The 25,579-nt window shown below is 36.6% G+C and overlaps 1 protein-coding gene across 5 annotated transcripts in view; it reads right to left on the bottom strand.

The window, feature by feature from the left end:
- CDKAL1 (CDK5 regulatory subunit associated protein 1 like 1) overlaps positions 1–25,579 on the bottom strand; it is a 639,139-nt gene that overhangs the window by 119,430 nt on the left and 494,130 nt on the right. The window lies entirely within an intron of this gene.

Here is a 25,579-nt window from a genome sequence, read left to right on the forward strand (position 1 = left end):
ATATATTTAGAAGATTTTAGCCTATTTATCATTTCAAGGCTTTTTCATGCTTTAACTACCTTTTGAAAACTGTAATAGGCTGTGGAAAAGAAAATAAGAAGAGTTGTTCCTTTCTTCATATGATAAATCTGCCTTTGGCAGTGAAGGTCAAATACAGCCTGTAAATAACTGAAATAACTCATAACTAGTAATATACAGGTTGATCAACTATTGTTAAAAATAAATAGCTTTTTTAGCAAGAACAGTATCTTCAACTTGAAACTAAATAATTGCAGCATACTAGGTTAACTATGAAATGAAGAATTCTAAAAAGCAAATGTTCTCTCCCCGTTATAAATTTGATGAGTCTTGGTGACCATTTGTTCACAGTAATGCTGACAAACTCTGCATAATGCATGACTGTCCCACCCTCTAGCCCCTCCCAATAGAGATTCCTGCTTTTATTCCAATCAGTGTATTCTATGGCCATGAATATGGGGCAGGACACATTAGTAAGGCTGGGGGGGCGGGTGAGAGGATGGCAATGGCAGACATCAGTCTGGACTATCAACAGCCTTGGAGGCCTTTGGGAAGAGTAGAGGGCAAATAATTTATTGCAGTATAGGAGAGAGAGCTAGGAAGTAATTCCTCTGTATTATCTTTATGATTTGAGATAGAGTCAAAAGAAACAATACACGAGAGTGCAGTGCTATCAAGGAAAAAGCACTGGACAGTCATTTGGATAGGCATGTCTTCAGTTTTTGGTTACAATTCTTAAATTGTGAAACCAGATGTGAAACCCAAAAAATGTGCGTTGGGACCATTATGCTCCTGGTACACAGGCACAAGGGCCACAACAGTTTACATAAACCTCTAAATATGGGTTTTAGGGAAAAAAAGGCAGGCATTCTTAGGTCTTAGGGGAATGAGGAATAAATTTATCTGAATCACATAATTAATGAGTCTTGGTTCCCACAACCGTTTTCAGGTGTGAAGCTAGTACTGCATCTCTTGTGCTTTCAAAGTTTCCAATGACCTTCAGTGAAACTTTTATAATGTGGTTCCTTTAAAACATATTTATGCTTTGCTATTAATACTACTACTACTAACAGAGTAATTAATAATAATGGTGTTAGTGGCATTCTGTATGAGTGTTAGAATTAAAAGTTGTTCACCTCTAGACTCCCCAATACATTGTGAGTTTGCTGAGACACAGGACCACACAATATCTTATTCTTTGTGTTCCCAGTGCCTTGCATACAGTGACTAAATAAACGAATGTGAATTTTATAAAATTTCTTATAATGACTATTGAGTCCCATTTACAATGCTGGCCTCAGGGGAAGACTCACTGTTCACAGACATAAAAATCTGCTCTGTGAGACCAGGCAGTGTACAGAGGACACCTGATTCTACCTAAAGTCAAAGCAAACACAAAACACAGCCCAGAATGGACGTTATTTTTCCCTGATTTAGAGGACCATACACATATCTGGTTGTCCTTCCGACAAGCTGGCAACATTAAAAAGCGCTTAAAATTCAATAATAATGTAAACGTTCATATATTCAGGATAATGCAAAAACATAATAGCATAGATTCATTAAAACGTTACAAATTTAAAAATCACTTGTGTTTTTGTATTTATGTATTTGAAAGAGGTTTATTTGGCATTCTGGGAGTTGGTTGCATTTTGAATCAAAGTCTAACGATGACTTGTGGAGGAAGGGGAAAGCTGTCTAGTTCAATAACTTGTCCATCTGTTCATGCGCTCCCTCCTGCATGGCACCAGTTCTCTAATAGAGAAGTGAAGCACTGGCCTTTGAAAGCTGTCTTTTTGGCCTTGCCTCCCTGAACTAATGAAATGTTTTGGTTTAAAAGTCCTTCCCCTTCCAGTCCTGTCCGAGCTTCAGGATGAATGTCCTTAATTTTAAAGAAGCACAGTCCAATAGTTTATATGTTGCTTGAAGACGGAAATTAAATTACGTTGTATTTCACTAGCATATGGTCCTTTACAGGGAAAAAAATAGTTTTCAACTTCTGCTGTAAATTCTAGAGGGAATTTATATAAGAAGAGGAACTCGGGCACCAGGAAACGCATGTATTCATCATTTCACTGGTTCTTAAATTTACTACAACCTAGGAGTAGAATGTATCACTGTGCAAACTCTCATGAACACAACAGATGAAATTCAGAAAGTTTAATCGACAAAAATGACAGGACATATATTTTTACAGCATTTAAAAGTTTATAACACAGGCACATTATCTAATTTGACCCTCACAAACACTAAAGGCACAGCAGGGATGATCTCCATCTTCAAGATAAGAAATCGGGTTTGAGGTTACTAAAGACATTTCTTTTTTAAATAAAAAACTCAGTAAGATTATTATACTTAGAAGGAGGGTTAACCTGGAAACAGGCCAGCCAGTTTGAACACATTTTCAATATCATCCAGCAAGTCCAGTGGCAGAGCCAAGACATGAATCCCGCCTTCTCACAGCAAAATCAGTGCTTTTCACAAATTCCTAGAACCACATCAGTCTTCGCATGGTCATAAGCCTGTTTATTACAGATTTTCTACTCTCTAGTCTATCAATGCAGTGTTCTTGACAATGACTGTACTTTTTAAAAAATCAATTAATAGAATGAATTAAGCAATAATGAGATTAATTAGAATAACTAAAAATTGCTTTAAAATAAGAAATTGATGAGCTGAATATTTAAGATTTTACTCCTAAAATGATTTTTTTCCAGCTTTATACGTAATGTTATCTTAATATCTTAAACTCTTGAGATGTCAGTTGCACCCATGTATTACATTTTATATAGTTTCTATTGCTGTTGCTCACAGTGCTTATGTGACTAATTAAACCTCAACGAAATCACGTTTCAAGCAGAAGCTGCAGTTTACTTATTTCTCAACAAAAACTATGTTCATCTGCCTTGTTTCCCATGCAGTATTCCATGACTGATTACTGTTACAGTGTGGACTGTAGTTTGCATTCTGTAGCACACAAGCATTAATCTTCACTCATTCTTTGATACTATAATTCATTAAAATACCACTTTAAATCTGGAGCACATACAAGAAGATGTAACCACATAGGAATATAGTGCTGTTATGACAAAATATAATTAATAAAACATAAAATGTGTTTTATGAAGCTATGGTTTTAATTTGCAGCCTCAAGAAATATGCTCTTGCAATTTTGTACAAGGTAACTTCCCAGAAGAATTTAAATCTCCTTACCCTCCCCTCCTCTAGGTACTGAAAGGATTATGATTAATGCACACTAAATCTCCCTAAACTGGAAAAGGTCCTAGCAAATTTCTAAAACTAAATTTAAGCTACTGATAAGTATGATAGACCTAAATCTGGAGCAAACTTTGTTTGACTTGTGAATTCTTATCCTGCGCACTCCTGGCCTCTCTGTCTTTTTTTTCTCTGGATGTTATTACACAGCAGGGGACACAGTGTGTCAAAAGTGGGCCCAGCCGGAGGCAGCACAAAAGAGCAGGGCCACATACACCCTCAGTGACCCCAGCAAACGGATGACCTACATTTGATGCAAGTAGTTCACATGAGAAAAAGTGAATCTGTGTTGCAGCTTGCGTTTAACCTGTATTTTAAGAGGCAATTAGAGACAGATATAAAGTAAATATGGGTAAGATAAGTATTACAGACGTATCACTCTCAATTCATGAGACATCAGCAAAACTCTCTGTGTTCATGTAAATGTGCACATGGTCTTCTTTCTCTTAATTCTTCAATCTTCATAAACAAATGTACTAGTGGGAGGTTAGTACAAGCAAAAACAGCATTAATGGGTCGCATATTAATATTTATGTTTTACTATATAAAGACCTTGCATACATTATGACTCTGTTTTACAAGCTGAATGAATAACTAATGTTACATTATGTATGGGTACATATTAAACAGACATGTCTACACTTTCTTAGTTCAGGATATGATTAATGCAGCTATCAGAAGCCAGATGGTGCAGAACCAGAACCATCAATCAAAATGAAAAGACCACTGCGTGCTATTCACAATGAGGTTCTCACAAATGGAGATTCTGTTCACAGACCCTAACTGGTAATAGGCAGAAAACGCCAAGAACATAGCTGCACTGTCCCACTGGGATAAAAAGTCGTAGCTCAGGCTTGGCTAGATAAAAAATCTGGCGCAGGAACATTCATCGCTGGAGCCCTGAGCAGCAGAGCTGGGAAAGCCCGAACAAACCAAACAGCCTGTCCTTGGGATTAAAAAAAATTAGAAGCTTTTTAATTATTTTAATAATGTTTGCACTGATGACAGTATCTGTCAAACAGTACCCATTTCCCATTTGATTTAGGATGGGACAGTGCCACGTAGTAAGAAAGCAGCTGCCACTGTCTGCCTAACACGTGAGCTGGCATCTTGTTTCTCTTGCACAGGCTTATTATAAATAACCCCAAATGCTTTAGTGTTACTTTGCAGCCTTTCTTCATGGATCTATGGGAAACAATTTTAGTCTCTGTTATGTTTAACACTAATGACTATTTTTGGGGCACTTGTAGGGAGAAAGGTGGTCGAAAGACGTTTCCTGTTGCTTTAATAGCCTTACATAAAAATAACTATAGAAACAGAAGGTACTTTGTCTTTGTAAATGGATCATGTGTGCTTAGAAAATGTTAAATAATCCCCGTGCGCTGTAGGACCTCAAAAAAAAAAAAACAAACAAACCTAAAACACATATATAGGTTCCAATTCCTAATAGCCACTGATATACCATCTTGGAATTCTAATTTTGTGGAGTTTTGGGAGGCAGACAGATGTGCAGGCATGGAGAAAATTCCAAGAAATACAAACTTCTTCTAGAAAAGTTATGCAACAAAATGAGATACATAAATAATACATTAAAAACCACAAATATAAAAGGCTAATGGAAATAAAAATATTTGGAAAACTTAAATGTATTATCTAAAGATATTTCTGCTTCAAGATAAAAATTATATTATGACTCTCATAACTTGACATGTGGGATAACTTGGAAAGAGAACAGCCTACTTTTACTTCTGCAGCAATAACGAAAAAGGAGTGACTATGCATATTAATACAAATAAGACCTTAAGTAGAGTGGCTGAGCTTAAGAGATTTTTAAAAATTTTGGTATTTCAAGGGCCGGCCCTGTGGCTTAGTGGTTAAGTGCTCGCACTCCGATGCTGGCAGCCCGGGTTCGGATCCCAGGCACGCACCAACGCACCGCTTCTCTGGCCATGCTGAGGCCGCGTCCCACATACAGCAACTAGAAGGATGTGCAGCTATGACATACAACTATCTACTGGGGCTTTGGGGGGACAAATAAATAAATAAATAAAATTAAAAAAAAAAAAATTTTGGTATTTCTTTCCCTCTTCATTATTATATTGTTTTAAAATAGGACTGATATCCTAACTTATGTAAAACTTTGTTACCATCTTTTCTCTAATAACATGAGCACCTTCCACATTGTTATAAATTCTGTGTAAACAATATTTTTCAGTTGGGTATTATTCCATGGTACACATATACTATGATTTACTTATATAATTAATTTCCTTAATGGGGGACATTTATGTTTTTTCTCTCTTCCTCCTATTATTAATATTACGGGGAATATTTTTGTGAAAAGTGGTATTTCTGTCTTTAAGATTATTTCCTTAGAATAGATTTTTCAGCAGCTGAATTGCTGAGCTATATGATATGAACTTTAAGGCTCTTTCTAAAATTTATATTCTCGTCCAGCACTCAGTAGTCTCAATTAAAAAACCTTTAGTAATTTTATAGGTGAAAATAATACTTTATTGTAATTTAAAGTTGTATTATTTTAATTACCAGCTAAGTTAAGAATTTTTCTATGGTTAAACAACTACATTTCCTTTTTAAAGTCTTACTGATGTCTTAGAAAATGTATCTTTCTTATCTACACATAAAAAGAATCACAAAGTACTCCTCAGAATACTGAATTTGTCTAATTACTTGGAAGTAATCAACTATATTCCTTTAAAATATTTAAAAATAAATGTTTTTCATTAATTCAGACTTTGCATACATTACAACTCTGTTTTGCTAGCTGAATGAATAACTAATGTTACATTATGTATGGGAACATATTAAAGAGACATGTTTACACTTTCTCAGCTCAGGATATGATTAATGCAGTTTTAGGTCTCCCTTGAAACTACTTCAAATCTGTGAAAATTTAACATAAATAACTAAATGCTCTGAACTGATCAACAACATTTTAGAGTAGCCATCTAGTTTTTATACTTTTTACCCCAGTGTTAAGAATGCTAAATGACAGCTGTCTTTCTTAGTAACTTCCTCCCACAAAATGTCTCTGTCTTACTTCTATCAAAACTTGAATAGCAGGTGGTTAGTATCAAGTTCCTTTTGACTTGCTTATGGTGACTTTTCTGATATACATATAACAATATGGACCACACCAAAATAATGAAGATGCATGGTCTGAAAGAAAAACAGTATACATATAATAATATGGACCACACCAAAATAATGAAGATGCATGGTATGAAAGACAAACAGTTGTGATCAAAACATACAGGACCATACCATCAAAATGGTCCAAAAAGAAAGTGGAAATTAAACTGATACAGAAACTATATATCTTCTAGGACTAGATGCAATTGAGATAAACACCAAAAAAGGCAGTACCTGCCATGAAGAACTGGTATTTCCAAAATTCAGTGATATTTATATATAAAACAGACGACACAGTTAAAAAAAAAATCAGAGCCAACCAGATTTTGAAAAATCCAGAGTCATCCAAATTTTCTCTGGCCCAGTCACAGTCTTTTTAAAAGAAAGTAATATTTACTCCTTTTATTCCTCATTACAGAAATTATATTATATAAAAGGTAGAAAATTAGGAAGCACAGATACATAATATTGGCATCATATTGAATACACTGTTCTGTAACTGCTTTTTGAACTCTGGTATATCATAAACATACCCTGTATCATTAAGTAGTCTTTGGGAACACACTTCTTTTAGTTCCATTGTGGCATCTAGTGCCGAGGGAAAACCAGGGATAAGAGGACTTAGAGCACTGCTGACAAAAGAAATCAAATTCACGTCTAACTGGCAGGTCCTTTTTGTCCTGGCTTTGGTGATTTCTGCCACACCTTCCTCTCCTCGCCAGCTTTTCCAATCCAAGCCATTGTACTCTTTGAGTGCTGGCTATGGAGAGGTATGCCAGGGAACAAAGGAACTACCATCAGCCTGGCCAATTCTGTGGCTTTCTACCAGTAGAAACGTAAAAAGGACGAGCTACAGTTGCTGTTATAGAAACCCACAATAGGTCTCTATGACCCAAGAGTAGCAGTTGTGTTATACTATACCACAACTTCTCCTGTGATCTGTACACTTGGCCTCTGATAAAGGCCAAGTAACCCAGAAATTCACATTTAACAAAGCAAGTTCACATCGACTTCATGGGCTTAGAATATCAAGTCCAGTTTGCTAAAAGGTGGAGTGTACTGGAGTTTTGAATCCCAGAACAATTGGAAATAAAAAGAGTTCTTATTCTGTAGGATGCAAATATTGAAAATCAACAATAGCTACAAACAAAAATAAACAAAATGACCAAAAAACACCTTGTGGTGAAGGGAAAGGCCTATCAGACTAGAAGCCAGCAAATCCGACTTTAAGGCATAGTTTTATTATTAATTAGCCAACTGCCTGTGGAACCTAACCCCTGCTGGCCTTGGTTTCCATATCTAAACCAAAAAGAAAGAAAAAAGAAGGTACTGTATTAAGCTGACCTTACAATTCCCTCCAGTGCTAACATTCAATGATTCTAAATATATACTCTATTACCTTGATTATTTAAGGGACAAACATAAAAACCCATCTATCACCAATGCATTAGCGTGTAAAATGTTCTAGGTAATCTTATTTTGGGTTATATCTAGAGTTATCAGCACAATTATTCTATTTTTTCTCCCTGTGCTTTTTTTTTTCTTTTGGGTAAACTAGAGTTAGAATTTAAAGACAGTAGCCCACAGGACAATACTGTTTATATAAGGGAATGACTGGACCACATCAACTAGGCTACAACATGCTAATGAGTCTACACACATCTAAGCAGAATTCTAAGGTGTAGGTTCTGTCAGTGCAAGTGTGAATTATGAGGTCTACTTTGGGTTCACACATGTTAGTTAGCTTTTTGACCCTTCCCACCACAGGCTTTTCACTGTTAAGATATCTTGGAGTGTCTCAGTGCTATTCTAAAATGACTTGCTTTAAAAAATAACAGAAAAATTTAAATCAGCTCACAGAGTAGCAGAACAATATTTTCATTTTTCTCCTTTAGATTTCCAGCTAGTTAGATTTTTATCTAGTTGAAAGACCTTGGTGATATTTTCTAGTATTCAATCATATGCATGCTTTAGTCACAATAAAATTATCTCACTGCTAATATTCTTTTACAGATATCTAATTATAGCAATAAATGTTTACTGATGGAATTTGTAATAATTATTATAACAACATTTATTAAGCACTTACTACATTCAGAGCACTGTACCAATCTCTTCAACATACATTATCTTTTTTATTCCTTATAATAACCCCATGGGGTGGGTACTATTTTTTTTAATCTCTATTTTAGAGATGAGAAAGCTAAGCTCAGAGAAGTTAAGCAAACTGCCTATGTTACACAGCTAATGAATGGCAGATTAAGGCCAGGCCTAGAGTGCATCTCTATTGAAACTGTCCAAAATACTTTCAAAGCATATTGGGTTTTGTAAATGCTATGGTACAATGGTGTATTATGCTGTTCAAAGCCCCTTAACAGAAAGATTGATGGGATATACTCTATTTAGAGATTTGCCTTAAGAAAAGGTTGTCACACCTCTTGAATGATATACTTTCCGTTATTACAAAATTGAAAGCTGTGCATTTAGCTGTTTATCTATTTGCTTTTGCTTCCCAGAGGCCGAGGCTTTTATTTCCAACTGTAGCAATGACTCAGATTTTGTGGGTGAACAACATAGCTCTTCTTATTTTGTCCTAAAATATCTTATTATGTACTTTTTACACAAGTCACTTTGAGGCTTCAGACAAAAACTAAAATTAAAAAAAAAAAAACAGGTTTTAAGTAATAAAGGCAATGTGTTAGTAAAATAGAATTACATTTTAATTATAATGATATTTTCTTTGGCCAGGTAAACTCAACCTGATGAGGTAGTGAAATAATAAATAACAATTAACTCTGCCTTTTTATTATATGCTTTAACATATATTATCTCATTTGATACAATAATTCTGTGAGATAAATGACAGGTATCATTTATATCTGCATCTAGCAGATAACAAAATTAGTAATCAGAGGAAATAACCTATCCAAAGTCAAGTGACAAAACATTAATTTGAAATCAGTCCTTCAGACTCTATTATACTATACTTCTAATATTTAGCAAAGTTTTAATATTTAAAAAAAATTAAACTAATAAATTCAGTGACAGAATGATTTCTTATATTGCTTATAAAAATAGAACATATTATAACTATTTTTTTTTGCATTCACTTCACTAGAAATTCAGAACGGTACAAAATGACACGGCAATTTTACTATGTCTATATGTATGACACTTCAAATTAAATATATATTGCTCAAATGTTGATGAAACCCTATGGATAGATATTATGATAGTTGATATTGTGAACATTTGTTGTTTGCCCCTTCTGCAATCATTCTTCACTCCTTCACCACCCCTTCATCCCTCACGCTGCAGCCAATGCAGGCTGAGTGGGTTAAATGCACCCCCAGCTCCTGGGGTGACAACCCTGACGGGCCTAAGTCAATCAACACATTAACTCCCACTTCAGGGAAGGGCACACATCCCAAATCAATCAGGTTAGAGGGAACTTTGGTTGGATTTTCCAGGACAGTGGGCTTCTCTCTTCCTTATATTTAGTAATATGAGGAGTGAGGAGTGGGGCTGCAGCAGCCACTTTGCTAACCCCAAGGAGGTGAGCCTGCGCATAGCGATATATCAAAGACCGCCGAGGGGTATAGCAAAGATTGCTGCCGGTGACTCCATTTGAGTCTTGAATCAAGCCTTGCTTAATGCAAAATCTACCTTGACAGTTCAATTAAGGAAGCCAATAAATTATAAATATAAATTGTCTTTTTGTTTCAGCCAGCATAAATTGGGTTATTCACAACATAGTCCTACATAAAATACCCAATAAGTCAATTAGGATCCAAAGGAATATGTCATTATCAGATTAAGTACAATATGGGTAAAACTAGAAATTCAAAATAGTAGACTCAGGTCTGCTGTTTGAGCAATAGAAACAGAAGACCAATTCATGAGGGGGCAGTGTGCATGTGTGTATGTGTGGGCAGTACAGGTAGGGGTGAGGTAGGAGGACTAAGGAAAGTGATAAAGGCTTAGGATAAATGCCAGGAGAAATGGGAAAAGGAGCTGACTGCAGATGCAGAAAAGAATTAGGTTGAGGGCTCAGCTGAGACGGGAAAGCATAACTTAATAATGAAGCCAATTAACATAATTAGCTCCTTTAGAACATTTGGAAGCACTGCAACACACACACAAGTGGTGCAGACATGTGGGAGCCAAGCATCAGTAGATCTTAAAGCACCCCAGGTGACTGTAATGTGCCATCAAGTTTGTGAACCTCTGGTATAGAAGGGGCATCACTCCATTATGAGGAGCTTGTACACTCTTCATATAGCTGTACAAGAAAACAAACTTGGCTTTCAAGTCTTTCTCCTTAATTTTATATAAATGTAACATAACTGGGAATAGAAAAGATACATTTTAAATATGAAACATGAAAATCCAGTGGAACCACTGCTTGTCCACACAAGCTTTTTAATTTCCCATGTGTGAATGGAATACAGAAGATGCTTCAGAGACACACATTCAAGAGTATCTGTATAAGAGACAATCAGACCTTGGAAAACATCATGTTTGTTCCTTAAATTAACTTTTATTGAACACCTTCTATGTGTCAGCCACTGCACTAGTCCTTCAGGGCTCCAGACCCTACCGACACAATCTCTGTCCTCCAGAAGTCCACAGTCACCCAGGGGAAACAGAAAGACAATGAGGTTGGGGGAGCACATGAAGGGACACCTAACCCTGGAGCAGGTGGGAAGAAAAGGAAGAGAGGGATGGCTTCCCAGAGGGATGGCTTTGAGTTCTGAAGAGGAAATATAAAACAGGTGACTGAAGCAACAGTAGCTCCCAGAAACAGAAAACAGCCTGTTCAGAGACATGGAGAACAGAGTGAGTGTGGAGTATTTGGGGAAGGCATATCATTTGGTAGGGCTGGAATACAAGGTAAAAGAGAAGAAGCAACTAGCCATAAAGGGCCTCATGTATCATGCTGGGGCTTTATTCTGTAAGTGACTGAGGGCTGCAGAAGTATCTGATGCAGGGGATTAAACAATCTGAACTGTGTTTCATAAATATACCTATCAAAGCAGTGGGAGAATGGACAGGTTTGGGATGACAGTGAAAATGGAAATAGGGAAATCAGTTTGAGATAGATGAGGAAACCCAGGAGAGAAATGCCAAAGGCTGCACAAAGGCACTGGAATGAAGATGATGAGGTCAAATCTAGATAAATAACAAGAATAGATCTGGAAAAAATCTGACCAATCAAAAGCAGTGGGCAAAGTGAGAGGGAATATTACATTATTCACCTATTACCCAAATATTATGAAATTATATACTTAGATAAGTGTTTTGCAATCCTTGAGGGAAGTTTTAAATACAAGTCTGTTATGTATTCAAAATTTATTATTATGAATACTTAATTTGAAAAAGATTTTTCACCCATGACTCAAAACCATTTCTCTTTATTTAAAAATGAGTACATTTGTGGGGCCAGCCTGGCGGTGTAGTGGGGCCAGAGTTCGAGAGCTCTGCTTTGGCAGCCTGGGGTTGACAGGTTTGGATCCTGGACGCGGACCAACGCACCACTCGTCAAGCCATGCTGTGGCGGTGTCCCACATGCAAAAATGGAGGAAGAAGGGCATAGATGTTAGCTCAGAGCTAATCTTCCTCAGCAAAAAGAGGAAGACTGGCAATCAATATTAGCTCAGCGCCAGTATTCTTCACAAAAAAAAAAAAAAAAGAGTACACTTGCATGTTATAACTGAGTGAAAACTGGTGAATGTTTAAACCTATCAGGTACAAAAGGGAATGCTGAATCACTAATCAGGCCCAGAGCGGGATCACTGAGAGACCTGAAGTGTTAGCAGCTGCTGACCTGGGGCACAAATCTAGTCATAGCTCAGCAGCAGTTTTAATCTGTTGTTCTAAAGCCTTACTGCAGATTGTGACAGTATTTCAGTAGGAGATATTAGGTTTGCCTCAATTTCTCAGAGCAAACTTTCAGGTCTTGACCTTATCTTCATCAAGTAAGTGAAGGGGGAGTGACTGTAAAGTCAGATAAACACATCAGCAAACAGGTCTGTGATAAAAGTGGATTTTTGTAACGTGGGAGTGACCTTCATACACACTGAGATGCTCATTCAAGAGCAAGAGTGCTTCAAGTTCCTTCCACGGAGGGCCCAAGAGCAGGGACACGCTATATTGATTTAATAGACAGGCTGAGTTTGCAACAAGACTCTGACACAAACACTGTCAACTATATTTAAGGTAAAAATATCTGCATTTAATTTCTGAGTACACTTGAAGCCATTCAAAGAATTTTAAGGTCACTTATAAGGTGAAAAAAGTAACATCAGCCAGAAAACATGGGCTATTTGTGGAGAATTACATTATCCCAGCTAATCTTGAGATTAGCCAGAATTTATACTTGAGTCACAGCATGCATATCTATCTACATACTTTTATACATATATATAATATACACATATATATACATACAACTATTTGTAAAAATACATACTCAAAGTCTGTATTTTATCTTTTTCAAGTGACTAAATCAGTGTTACATTTTAAAGTCTCAAAGATTCAAAACTGAGAGACCTATACTGCATGAAAATATTCCAATACCTATCACCAAGTTAAATAAAGCAAAGTCTATAGAGTCAAGCAGTCTAAGGTGAGAAAATATTAGAATTCAAAAAGCAGAGTGTAAAGGATATATACTTTATGGACTAATGAAGACTTTCCTAAAGTCCACAACCTTATGGTCAGGAAAAAGAAGAAGAAAACTTCCCATAAGAGCTCATGTTCAGTTAAAAAAATTACGGTACTTTCAAAATAAAAGGTCTCATTTCTTTACTCTTTTTGTAGTGGATATACAGCATAACAAAAGTCAAAGACTAGATCAGCTGTAAAAATAGTATTTTGTATTTTAAAAATGCAAACTTTAAAATACAGGACTTATACAAATCTCATAAAATTCTTATTAGGATCCTGTACAGATTATATAAAACACACTCTGACTAGTGTCTAGAAAAAAATTTATACCAGCAATATTCTGAAGATTCCTTTCTATTCAAACCTTTTGGTTTTATAAATAAAAGTTTTTATATGTTTACACCGAGCTCCATAGGGCTGGGCTATTTTTTTTTTTTTTTTTTTTGTGAGGAGATCAGCCCTGAGCTAACATCCGCCAATCCTCCTCGTTTTTAGCTGAGGAAGACGGCCCTGGGCTAACATCGGTGCCCATCTTCCTCCACTTTATATGGGACGCCGCCACAGCATGGCTTACCAAGCAGTGCGTCGGTGCACGCCCGGGATCCGAACCAGCGAACCCCGGGCCGCCGCAGCGGAGCGCGCGCACTTAACCGCTTGCGCCACCGGGCCGGCCCCAGGCTGGGCTATTTTTTGAAGTAAATCATGAGGTTTGTGATAAGGTCTAGAAGTTTTGGTGAGTATGGGGAGGGGAGAAGAGAGTTAAAGACCACAGAACCTGACATGCACGACCACCGCATCTGCTACTCAGAAAAAACTAAGATTTCTATGTCTACTTCTGCTGAAGTTTTGGAGGAGGAAGTAGATTAATTTCTTCGATCAACAAATATTTATTGAGCATGTCCCATATGTCAAGCACTGTTTTAGGTGTTAGAGAAACAGCATTGACCAGAACAGACAAAATCCCTCCTTACATTCTAACAACTATAATTTTGCATTTTATTTCTTTATATATATAATTACGTAGTTATTTATCGAGAATGTACTATGAGCTGAGTACTAGTGGTGGATCTGACATCCTAGTAACTATAATTTTACTGTAAGAATACTAATAGTCATTTATTGAACACTTACTATGTGCTAGGTGCTATTCTAGATGCTTTCCATTTCATCCCCATAACCCTATAGGGCAGGTACTAGCAAATTTCATTAATTCTAAAATGCACATGTCTTCTTTAGATTTTAGCATCTCTCAATTTGAGATGTATCTTCTAATCAACAGTGTCTCAACATTATAATGGGCAGTGTCTTTTTTTCCTTCTTAGTGTTATATAAATTAATGGCAAGTCTTATAATTAACAGTGTTTTAGAATCTATAAAATATGGTATTATTCTCACTTTACAGAGGAGGAAACGGGTAAAGAAACTTAAGTATCTTGGCAAGGTCATACAGCTGGTATGTATAGGAGTCAGAACTTAAAGTTTTGAATGACGGGGTAGCTACATAAAATCAAAGACCAAATTATTCTATTTTTGTGGCTATTTCTAACAACTGAGTGGCTATACTCAAAAGAGAAATACAAATTAAAACTATAATAAAATAGCATTTTTCCTTAACAGGAAAGGATTTTAAAAGTTAACATAGTATGTAGGAGCGAGTGTGGGGAAACAAGCACTGTTTTACATTGTTGACGGAATGTACAGTGGAACTTCTTGTCTAGTGAGTATCTGGCAATTCCTGTCATGATTTAAAATGCACACACCTATGATCTAGCCATTTCACTTCTGGAAATTTATCATACAGTTAATATTTATACACGCATTAAATGACATGTTTGTGAGACTAAACACTGTAGCACTGCCTATAAGATCAAAAGATCAGAAGCCACCCAAAGATCCATCATTAAGAGTCTAGTTAAATAAATATGGTAAATATCTGGTATAGAATATATACATCTATTTTAAAAAAAAAGGAACGAGGCAGCTCTTTATGTACCAATTGAAATTATCTTTAAGGTATGCTATCAAGTGAAAAAAGAAACAGAAGGATTTGTAGTATCTTAACATTTGAAAAAAATCATATACCTATATAAAAACACATATGGAGATATGTGTTTGTTTATGCAAAAATAACTCTAGAAGTATACACACAAAACCAGAAACAGTGGTTGCCTCTGGAAAGAGGACCTGGGATCTGTAAGATAGGGTCAGGGGGGAGACTTTCTTTGAAAATGGTATGACGTGTATGTATTACCTACTTTATAATTAAAAACCAAGAACACTGGGCCGGCCCCGTGGCTTAGCGGTTAAGTGCGCACGCTCTGCTGCTGGCGGCCCGGGTTCGGATCCCGGGCGCGCACCGACGTACCACTTCTCCGGCCATGCTGAGGCCACGTCCCACATACATCAACTAGAAGGATGTGCAGCTATGACACACAACTATCTACTGGGGCTTTGGGGGGAAAAAATAAATAAATAAAATCTTTAAAAAAAAAAAAAAAGCAAGAACAAACTTAGTACATCCTCCTCACAGCTATGGTCAATACTACTGGAACATTCCAACTATGTAGTGACATGGACAGAGCACCAAACTGGGAATTAAAAGACTGGGTTTTAACACTGTATTTGCTGTGGGATGATGGGAAGGTGTTTTGTATAATTATGGTATGCAGATCAAAAGAAAAATAAAATACACTTCATATATAAAACACAAATTCTAGTCTATAATTCAGGGTCTTTTCCTGGAGGAGGGAAAAAAGACAAGTAGGATATGATTCCTGTCCTAAAGACACTCACAGTATAGTAGGATGGAACAGTTATGTCAATAATAAATACATAACAGAGCAAAATAATTACAATGCACTATTTGTGGCCATCTTGCCCTACTGCCCTACTGGATTATACACATCTCATCCCAGTTATTGTGCCTGTTCCCCAGGAAAAAACTCACACTTCTTAAACAGAACTGAATTTTAAGAGCATGACAAGTCAAATAATAAAGGCATATGCATGTCATATTGGTAGCATGAGAACAATTTTCTGTGTGTGTCAAAAAAGATGCAAAGAAGGTAAAATTTAACTAGGTCTTGAAGGATGAATTCAACAGGACAAAGGAGCCTTCTCCTTATCTACACAGTAGAAGTGGATGGGGGAGGGAGGTGTGATTACATGAGCTCTAAGGGCCATCCCACTCAACAGTTTAAGACTTTAAGAAGGGAGAATGGACGAACCCAGTGTTGAGTTTTCATATTACTGTCTCCAATGGAAGGGAAGTAAGTACCAGAACATACCATGTTGAAGATCCCAAGAATTATACTCTCAAGCAGGAACATAATGGAGGGTAAAAAGCAAGAACATCTAAGAAATCATGTAGAGAAATGCAAAAGTAAGTTGAATAGTAAGAAAATATGAGTACAAAGAATGGATAAGGGAAGATAAGCAGCTTGTATTAAGAGACAAACTGAAAAAATGATCGACAGTAAGTGTGCCGTGGTGGGGGTGGGGGAGGCAAACCAAAAAAACCTTAACCACATCAACTTAAAATTTTGTTTTAAATTAAATTAGAAAAAGAAAGTGTTGATAAGAAATTAAAGTGAGGAATAAAGACAAACAAGCAGCTTTAAAATTATCCCCCTCCAAAAAAAAAAAAACAGCCTAAATTGAATTGGAGAGATTTCTGTTTCATGCATAGTAGCTAGATTATTATACTTCACAGTAATTAAAAATGGAATAGTCTTCTTTCTCACCCATGTGTGCTCCATATAATGACAGAATTAAATTAAAAAAGAACTTGAGTTTTTAAAACTCCTTTATTTTTATTTGACATATGTGCATTTAAAGTATCTCTGGAATTCTGAAAGGCACCCAAAGGTAAAGTGTTGAATAATGGAAAATATTAACAATCATTGGAAGAAGCTGGTTAACTTATTTTCTCCCCAGATGCTAAAACTCTCTAGTTTTCCAATTTCAAGAGAAGAGTGTTAATGTATACATTAAAAAAGGACCATAACTGCTAACTATAATCATGTCAATCTTGCACAAAAACCCTAGAGAGAATGAATTATTGGCCCACGGAAAGAATTCTGGAAATTGTGCAAGGCAACATCTGTATCAAAGGTTGGTAATCATATGAGAGTGGCACACAGATTGGGGCCTTTCAGCCGCTGTTAATAATGTGCTGAGGAAGACAGAGGCCAGGCCCGGGGAGCCCATTCCACAAACAGCATCAACCCACACTCCACCAATCACAGGACTCTCGACAGTCTTAAAACTTGAGCAGCAGAGCTAAAGAAGAAAAAAAGCAGTAATAGCTTCCTCATTTCTCTAGCGGATGCCTACATTACTTGTTTTGAGCATCACTAGCATTCATGTTTCTCAGTACATCTCAATAAAAATAACTTGAACTACAAAGAAGTCATTAATTATATTTTATGATAAAATGTATTGCTAAGAAACAAGGTGTACTTTTCAGGAGGGATATGAAAATTCTTCTTCCTTGAAAATAAGGTACGGACACTTTTAAATTTAACTTCTCTTTGTGCCTTCCAAGCAATTTTCCAGACAGATTTCCCAGGTTGAAATGCTGTCATAAGATTTTAGAGAACCCAAGTCAAATGAGTAAGTTGTTTTACCTTCTTCATTAAAATAGTAAATATTTGAAAAACTATATCGGACATAGGTGTCAGCCTTTGATGGGGAGGCCAGGAACACTACATAAGGATGGGATGTGGAATAGGAACAAACTTTCTCAGGTCCTTCGTATTAAATACAGGGGAGGTTTTAAAATAATTTTTTATGTTACTCCATTTTGGATGTTCTTTTCCTTTTCATCTTTCTATCTCAATTTGCCAAAGTGAAATATGTAATGTACATGCAACTTGGGTTTTCCAAATAAAAACAGGACATCCAGCTACACATAAATTTCAGACAATTGAATAAATTTTTAGTATAAACGTCCCACATATTGCATGGGACATACTTAAACCAAAAAAAATACTCATAGTTTATGTGAAACTCAAGTTTAACTAGGTGTTCCGTATTTTTATTTGCTAATACTGGCAACCTTAACATATCAAGTGCATAGTGTGCTAGACAAGTTTGTTGTCCCAGGGGGAATGGGAAAGGCTGGTAAATGGTAGCGCATACTGAGACACGATAGTGAGACACAAAAAAGGGTTGGGGCAGGGAATGAGAACGGTGATGCATTTTTACTGGGTGCAAAGACTGATGACAGAGGACACACAGCGGAATGGCTGGTGGAGCAGGGGGAGGCAAGACGCCCAGGGATGGGTGGGACATACGTGTACTCTGGCTCTTGGTACAATGCAGTTCCTCTGCAGTTCCCTCTTTGTTTTGCTCGTTTCTTCCTTATGCTAGTGAATTTCAAAGAGGCAGTATATAACCAATGACAGCAGAAACTGAGATACTTCCAGGCTTGATAAGTAATCTGAAAATACAGTAACTACCATATCTACATAGATCTTCTTTTGATTAATTTTTTATCAATACTTTTACACTGAATGTTAGCAAAGGATTTGATCATGAGTTTTGCCTTTTCCCTATTACTAATATCCTTGGGAGTGCTTGGGCGGGGAGGTGAAGGGGAGAGAATATGCTACTAAATAGGACATTTTTTTTGCATGTGTGAGGAAGATCGGCCCTGAGCTAACATCTGTGCCCATCTGCCTCTATTTTTTATGTGGGATGCTGCCACAGCATGGCTTGATGAATGGTGTGTAGGTTGCCACCCAGGATCCAAATCTGCAAACCCCGGGCCATGAAGCGTGCAAACTTAACCACTATGCCACTGGGCCAGCTCCGTTAATAGGACATTCTTAAACAGTGACATTGGAAACTTTCCACCTTCTGCATCATTATCCCACCTGCCCATAAAAGGAAGTCACAAATGCTAGCTGGTATCCTGATAAAGTGAACAGGACAGCGTTCTACCTGTTTCTAACCTGCCCTGCTGCCATTTTCCCATCTCCACGTATCATGACTTCAGTTGATTCTCTCCTCAACCTTTCTCAGTGCTTTAGGCTTTTAGACTCTGGCTTACCCTATTTCTCAGGCTTGGACATCTCCTGCTGTGCTGATCCTAAGGAATTCCAATCCTTTGGCTGCAACCACTGTGTTGCCAACCTGCCCCAATCCCACCCTCACTCCTAGAGAGGGGTTCGGGGAGGAAAAGCAAAGTTGGACAGGTTCTATTAGAAACAGAGAGCCCAGCAGTGGCTAACAGTGATCTGTTAGTGTGATGATATTAGCCCTGAGGTCCAGCTTAAATCAAGTTTCCTTTGCCCCAGGCCAATGGTGAATTAACCAAGTGGGGGAAGAGTAGAGGTGAGGGTGGTGGTTTTTAGAATAAGCTTGGCTGCTTTATTGTCTGCTTTACAAGGTCATTCAATGGAATCCTCAATGCTCTTTCTTTGTCTACTTCTGTCCTCCGTCTCTCACTCCTTCTCACACCTCTATTTCCCCACAGAGTTCACTCATTTAGATTTAGATTTGGGGTGTGGAGAGAGAGGCAGGGTAAGAAGGCCCACTTTGACTTTGAGCTTAAGTTGTGTTTGTCAATCTACTTTGTATTAGAGCATCTTACACTGTGGATTTTCAGCTACTTGTGGCATAGGGGTGATGAGCATGGACTCTGGAGGTAGACTGCTCTATAACTTACTAGCTATGTGCCCTTAAGCAGTTACTTAATCTCTCTGTGTCTCATCTCATAGGATTGGTATAAAGATTAAATGAGTTATGAGTGTACGTAAAGCTTTGAGAATAGTGCCAGTGACCTAGTGTGCTTTAAATAGTTGAATAATAATAATAATAACGGTCCACTCAGATTCCATTCTCCTTGTCAATTCTCAGGGTAACTGCCGGAGCAGAATTCTAGCACCTATGGGTCCCTGGATACATCATTTTAACAACATTAAAATCTCTGCCATTTACATATACTTCCATACGGCCCATCCCTGCAGTTATAGTAACAAAATAAATTAAACTAACATGTAAAAAAATAATGTTTAACTTTTAGAACAATGCCATGTTAGAAGGAAAAGAGAAAAATGCACAGGCACAATGTGAAGGTTAGGCTCAACGAAACATGATCTGCTACTCAACTTGAATCACAAGCTGAGGAGGGTTAAAAAGGAGGAAAATGCTTTCGGATGAGGTTGGCATAGATCAGGAAGCAGAAAGGTAGCTGGAGATATCTACTGTTGAAGCAGGAAAACAGCTGAACTATGTCTGCATCTTCAGTAACAATTACATGGTCACCTTGCGAAGGAAGATATTTTAACAAACAAAAGCACAGATTTTACACCAAGAGCTCAGTTTAGTATGTCCTTTATTTTGAGGCTAAGTTATTTGGCTTTAGAGTGGAGTTCATGGGGCCAATGAAATGGGTTTAATATTTACTGAAAGTGTTCACTTCCCTGTGTTTCAAGGTCATAACCTGAGCATGGTTTAGTATGACATGTGTCAATATAACAATAAGGGAACTCAATTAGACATTTATCCAATTGTTCCTAATATTTAGCAACATCTCTAAAATTACTTTTTAAACATTTTTTAGTCTTTGCCAAAGATGGGGAATAGAGTTAAGTGCACAAATGGCTTTGGACAATCTGCTGCAGAGAACTGTTTTAAGCACGACATAAACATGCCAAATCAGTAACTTGTTTCTTTATCTGCATGTGCCATGAAAATCTGGCTATCATAGAGTGCCGGATCCATTAAAAACTGAATTTGCTATTTCCAGACAGCAGATAGCTCAAAGCTCAACAGGTCCAGCAGGCAACAATCCAAATTCACATCTCCCTCGCTAGAAGAACGACTCAAAGCACTCTGTTGCTACATTATGTTATTCAAAGCACAGGGGATAATGAAGCTTGACAATACTGTGGCTGCCTGAGGACTGAGTCAAATGGCCATTATTCTTCAAACATAAAGAGTTGGATAAAGTGACTTTTGTTACCTTAAATCACTAGACAAATCTGGCTAATGGAGAAATGTAAATCAATACATGATTTCAGAAATGAAACTGCCCTTTTGCTTAAGGCATAGATATATGTATTTATGAAACTTGATGTCACAGAGACTACTAGTCTCTTGGGGAATAAAGGATGGTAGTACAACCCAAGACTCTTTTTTTTCCCCAGGCCTTGTGAAATAGATTTTTGCTGTATGCTTCTGTCCAAATGAAGCCGCAGAAAATATTTTACATTTTTTATTATGTAATATTTCACTGTATACTAGTATATATGAATTCCCAGACACGTTTATATTAACAACAGTTCTTAGGATAGTCTTAGAAAGTGTGGATTATGAAATACATATCAACATTTTTTTTTTTTGCTGAGGAAGATTCGCCCTGAGCTAACATCTCTTGCCAATCTTCTTCTATTTTGTATGTGAGCCGCTGTCACAGCATGGCCACTGATAGACGAGTGGTGTTAGGTCTGCACCCTGGAACTAAACCCCGGCCGCCAAAGCAGAGTGTGCCGAACTTAACCACTAGGCCACCGGGGCTGGCTCTATACCAATGTTTTTTGTATATTTAATACTACAATAAAAAATGCATTATACTGATACATTACTTATAATTATTATACTCGTTATGCCTAAAGTCATCTTTAAGATAAAAATATAATAATTCTCAAAGACTTGAATATTTTTACAGTATCTAACTATATAAATAAATGATTTGGGGGTATATCCATTCTACCCTCTTCATCTTTCATGCTCACACACATTTTTTTGTCCTTTACCCAAGTACCAACACATGTTCAATGAATCTTTCACTATTTCTCTTTTATTAAACCACTCTCTATAGTAATCCTTCATTTACCCAGCTTTATTAAGAACCAGCTGTTCCTAAGAGTTTTTAAGATAAATAAAATTTATTCTTAAAATATCAATGTTTCTAAAAATAAATTATATATATATCTATTATTTTAAAACAAAACATCTGTTTCTTGATGTAATATAGGCCCAATTATTTTACCCTGGGACTACTACAATGTATAGGGATATTTGGGTTCAAATTAAGTGGTCTTGGGCAGCTGTACTTTTAGAGTTTCTCTGTTAATGACCTAGAGTTTTTATGGCCTTGTCCTTGCCTTCCATTAGTATGCTGTCACTTCTTAATGAAGCTCTGACTTCTTGAAGCAATAACCACCCTCTTTTTAACTGCTGCTAGGATTGACTATGGGTTTGGAAACCAGGCATCTATGTTTGTTAGAACTATTTTTAAAAAGTGGACTGTTTGTGGATGGGGCACTGAAGAAGTAATGAGGTGGGGAGAGAGAATTAAACAATAATTCTGACAGTCTGGGCCCAGGCTGGCTGACTTGTAGGTTCTGTGCTGTTAGGTAGCTGAGAGTGCTGCTCAAAAGACCTCCAGTTGAGTAAAGCACTAATGTTTGTTTTCTATGGACTCATATGCTAACTTAACAGGTGTATTCATACATGGCTGTTTTTTTTGACACATATGAATTTGTTTATAGTTCATATGTCTACATATGTAGAAATATTATTAAAATAACACTAGTTACCAAAAGAAAAAGAAAAGCTTACTTCACCCACTCAGGAGCTATACAATAATGTTTCTTCCCATGTGTGTCCATTGATTTATGTCTACAAATGTAGAAAATTATTAAAATAATAGTCACTAAAAGAAAATAAGCTCACTTCACAAAACACAGAAACTATAATAGTGACAACCTGTTGAAGACTCACTTTTAATTGTCAAGTTTATATTAATTCACACAGATCAACTGAGTTTAGGAACTTATTCAACTTTGCAGATGTTAAGAACCACTGTAGATCTAAACAGAATTTTGTAACTTTTTCCTTCCAAGCATTTTCATATTTTACAATAACTTTTTACATTAGCAGATTATAAACATCTGTGTTGAGCTAATAAACCTAGATTTCCCCCTGAACGCAGAATTCTGATAAAATCTAACAAGAAAGAAAAGAAGTAAGGAAGGAAGAAATAAGAAAAAGAGAGACATCTTCTTTCATGCTTTTATATAGACATCTTTTTATTTTCTTCAGGCCAAAGACTGAAAGCACATGCTAATTTGCATAGCTTTAATAAAAGTGTTCTAATTATAGCCTGCTCTACTTACCCATGACTTATCCAAAGGAAAAATTCAACTCCAAGTGGGCTTTCTGTGACCTGGGAGGCCTTTGGGCCTGTAACCTTTCCTGGTAGTTAGTATGATGTCTTTTCAGAAATTATAAGCTATGTTTATTACGTGTTTATTAAAATAACAGAGGAAAGAATATAATGCACAAAATACACTCAGATTACCTGCTGCTCCGGATTCCCTTTACCAATGTTCCCTTTTATCAGGACAAATGAATTGGAATTAGCTTTGGTCAAGTCTTTCTGTACAAGTCTATATTATAAGAACTCCTGAAAACAATTTTTTAAAAAACGGACATAGAACCAGAGATAACAGTCCAAAATGAAATTCTTCCAGTCTCCAGCAAAATCTGTCTTAGAGTATAAAAAATAAATCAAGTATTTTCCTTAAGGCTCATTCTGAGTGCACATTTTGCTCTAAGCTTTATTTGCTTTTTGCAATAGCATTTAAGAGAAAACCAACTGACCATTTACAACCTAAACAATGGCTTTACAGCATGATTAAGAAGTGCACCTGGCCTCACTCAAACAACACGTTTGTTTAACCTGGTGACTTTCCTGTGTCTGGGGTCAGGCAGAAGCAATCTTGGTTGAGGGGAGGAAAGAGGAGCAAATATAAGTGACTCACTGAGAACAAAACGGTTGGACTAACTACCCTTGGTAATTACAACTGTTTTAACAGATTCTAGTAGGCAAGGCTATCATTTAAGTGACCCACTATAATTTGGGATGAAGCCCCAGGAAATTACGCCAACTTTAGGATAGGAGTTGCATTTCTGAGTTTACTTAGCATATTGAACCCACTGAAATGCTGAGTCTTCCTTCTTTGGGATAAATTACGTCAAGGGAAAAATTAACAATAAAAGGAATCTAGCTAGAGAGGAAACGATTACCACTAATCTTCACTCTCAGGAGCTGATCACAGTTTATTTTACTTTTTGCATCTCTTTTATTACAGAAAATTTCCATCATATAGAAAAAAGGATACAGAATAGAATGATGAACCCCCACAAACTCATCATTCAGTTTCAACAATCATCAACACGTGGCCAATCTTATTTTATCATACCCTACCCACTCCCCTTCTTGAATTCTATTTTAAAGCAAACCCCAGACAGACTATATTTTATTTTACATAAGCTTTTATTTATGATATATGTATATATCTAACCTAATGATCACTCCCGAAATCTCATTGAGCATGAGATGTTTAAACCAACTTAAACCACATCTTACAAAACATTTTACACTAAAACCTAGAAAACTAATTTGTTTGAATACAATTGGGTAATTAAAATGACAAAGTAACTTGAATTACAACTATTATTTTATTTATAGGGAAAAAAAGGAACATTCTAAGATCGAGAAAATAGTGCATGTTACTCAATCCCAGTGATTCTCCTCTTTGTGGACACTGATCAACAAGAGACAAGGTTAAAAGTAACATGGTTAGACTTGCCTGGATGGAGCTTGGAAAAATGGGAGGAGGCTACTATGGGGCAAGAGCTTCCTAGAAGGAAACTTTTCCTCTTTCCTTCACTACACATACAGAATAAAACAGAATGCCAACAGGCCAAGCCTGGGGAGCCTTCAAAAATCACTAATCAAGCAGTCTAGCTACTTACAATAATTTATTACCAATCTTAAAGCAAAGATCAAAAGGAACTCCATCTAGCATTTATATTCAATTCCTTATTGTCTGATGACTAATTTTAGAGGAATGAAGTCTTCACAAGGGAAGCCAAAATAATCTGAGGTGACTTTGATACACTGCCACAAAGGATATGAAGAGGAAGCCAGTAGAAGCTGCAAATGGCTAAGTTCCATTAAGAATTCTAATAAAAGAGTAATGGAATTTCCCTTAACTGTGAATTAAAAAATGTTAGAAGTGGGCAAAATTTAGACAAGTCAGGCAAAACCTTTGATATGTCATAGCCTTTGTTGTTGTTATTGTTAAATGTTAACTTTACCCATTGCTGGATTTATGTTAATTAAATGGCTTAATGTAAAAATAATGCAGCTTTCCCCACAGAAATCTGGCCAATCTCATTCCTTTTGCTGTTGTATTACTTATCAGCCCACACCTTCCGTCTGCATTGTCAGACACTACTGGGTCTCTCAATCTCTTTCAGACAAATTGCAGTATTCTGCAAAGTGTGTGATTTAACTTGAAAAATGTAACTTGAAATGATGTAATTTTTAGTATTGTATATTGCCATGGTCACATGGAGCATAAACATCTCTTTTCCAAATTTTTGGTGCTTAAGTCAATTGGTCACTATAGAAACACTAGAAGCTATTCAAATTCTTTCA

The sequence above is a fragment of the Diceros bicornis genome, chromosome 14 (assembly GCF_020826845.1).
Source record: "Diceros bicornis minor isolate mBicDic1 chromosome 14, mDicBic1.mat.cur, whole genome shotgun sequence".
Lineage (NCBI taxonomy): Eukaryota > Metazoa > Chordata > Mammalia > Perissodactyla > Rhinocerotidae > Diceros > Diceros bicornis.